Source organism: Rhipicephalus microplus, unplaced genomic scaffold (genome assembly GCF_043290135.1).
Source record: "Rhipicephalus microplus isolate Deutch F79 unplaced genomic scaffold, USDA_Rmic scaffold_273, whole genome shotgun sequence".
Taxonomy (NCBI): Eukaryota; Metazoa; Arthropoda; class Arachnida; order Ixodida; family Ixodidae; genus Rhipicephalus; species Rhipicephalus microplus.
In genome coordinates, this window is record NW_027464844.1 from 112,501 (window position 1) to 114,428 (window position 1,928).

A 1,928-nucleotide genomic window follows, 5' to 3' on the forward strand; every position below is an offset into this window, starting at 1 on the left:
AAGTACGGAGGGAACAGCGCGGCTAAGGGCTCGAAACAAACCCTGAACCGCGCCAAGTACGAAAGGAACGGCGCGCAGTAGGGGTTTAAAACAAAGCTGGTCCCAAAATCGCGCCAAGTACGAAAGGAACAGCGCGGTCGAGACTCGGAAGAAAAAGCTTTCAAAGTGTCGTAGCACGATGCACACTGCTGTTCGTGTGGAACAAACGTGACTACCGTGCTGTACGGTGGAGTTCTGTGCGCAAAAGCGGCGCGTGTGTTTCTAAGCACCACAGCGTTGTGTCAAAAAAGAGGTGCCTGAGAGAAACGCATGCGACTGCCGTGCTTTGCGGCATAGCACCGTGCGCAAAAACGGTGCGCATGCAAGAGGTGTCAGAGCAAGCGAACTTGTGCCACGAGCAACAGGTCACTAAAAGCCTATAGATGACGGTGTTGGAGGAAAAGAAAAATATCGAGAAAGCACTGCGGTGTGCCGTGCGTAGGGACGGGCGCGCGTGCCACATGCCGCCGAAATATGGGTGTCGGAGAAAACAGAGTGCCGCGCGTAACGAGGGGCGCGCGTGTTACAGAGAGATATGCCCAAACGCATGAAAGTGTACGCAGGTGTCCTAAGGCAGTTTTTTTTTTTTTTTCCTCATTTTGATGTCGCCCCGGCTGACGCGGTTTTCGTTTTTCCGTGCCGCCCCGGCTGACGCAGTTTTTGCGCCGCCCCGGCTGACGCGGTTTTTGCGCCGCCCCGGCTGACGCGGTTTTCGCGCCGCCCCGGCTGACGCGGTTTTCGCGCCGCCCCGGCTGACGCGGTTCGGACTTTGCACTTTTTGGCTCACCCCGGCTGGCGGCCCACTCACTCGATCGCCAGGTCTGTTTGCCCCGGTGGTTCCACCGCCAGGCTTAAGCGCGAACTTTTTTTGTTTGTTTTCTTTTGATTAAGCGCAAGCTTTTTTCTTTGTTTTCTTTTGATTAAGCGCGGGCTTTTTTCTTTGTTTTTTTTTTATTTCGCCCCGGCAGACGCGGTTTTTGCGCCGCCCCGGCTGACGCGGTTTTTGCCGCCCCGGCTGACGCAGTTCGGACTTAGCACTTTTCGGCTGTGCCTGGCTGGCGGCCCACTCACTCGATCGCCATGTCTGTTTGCCACAGTTTTCCCGGTGGTGCCGCACCCGGGCTCGCCCCGGCTGACGCAGTTTTCGCGCCGCCCCGGCTGACGCGGTTTCGTGCCGCCCCGGCAGACGCGGTTTTCGCGCCGCCCCGGCTGACGCGGTTTCGTGCCGCCCCGGCAGACGCAGTTCGGACTTAGCACTTTTCGGCTGTGCCTGGCTGGCGGCCCACTCACTCGATCGCCATGTCTGTTTGCCACAGTTTTCCCGGTGGTGCCGCACCCGGGCTCGCCCCGGCTGACGCAGTTTTCGCGCCGCCCCGGCTGACGCGGTTTCGTGCCGCCCCGGCAGACGCGGTTTTCGCGCCGCCCCGGCTGACGCGGTTTCGTGCCGCCCCGGCAGACGCAGTTCGGACTTAGCACTTTTCGGCTGTGCCTGGCTGGCGGCCCACTCACTCGATCGCCATGTCTGTTTGCCACAGTTTTCCCGGTGGTGCCGCACCCGGGCTCGCCCCGGCTGACGCAGTTTTCGCGCCGCCCCGGCTGACGCGGTTTCGTGCCGCCCCGGCAGACGCGGTTTTCGCGCCGCCCCGGCTGACGCGGTTTCGTGCCGCCCCGGCAGACGCAGTTCGGACTTAGCACTTTTCGGCTGTGCCTGGCTGGCGGCCCACTCACTCGATCGCCATGTCTGTTTGCCACAGTTTTCCCGGTGGTGCCGCACCCGGGCTCGCCCCGGCAGACGCGTTTTTTTTTTTTCTTTCGCCCCGGCTGACGCAGTTTTCGCGCCGCCCCGGCTGACGCGGTTTCGTGCCGCCCCGGCAGACGCGGTTTTTTGC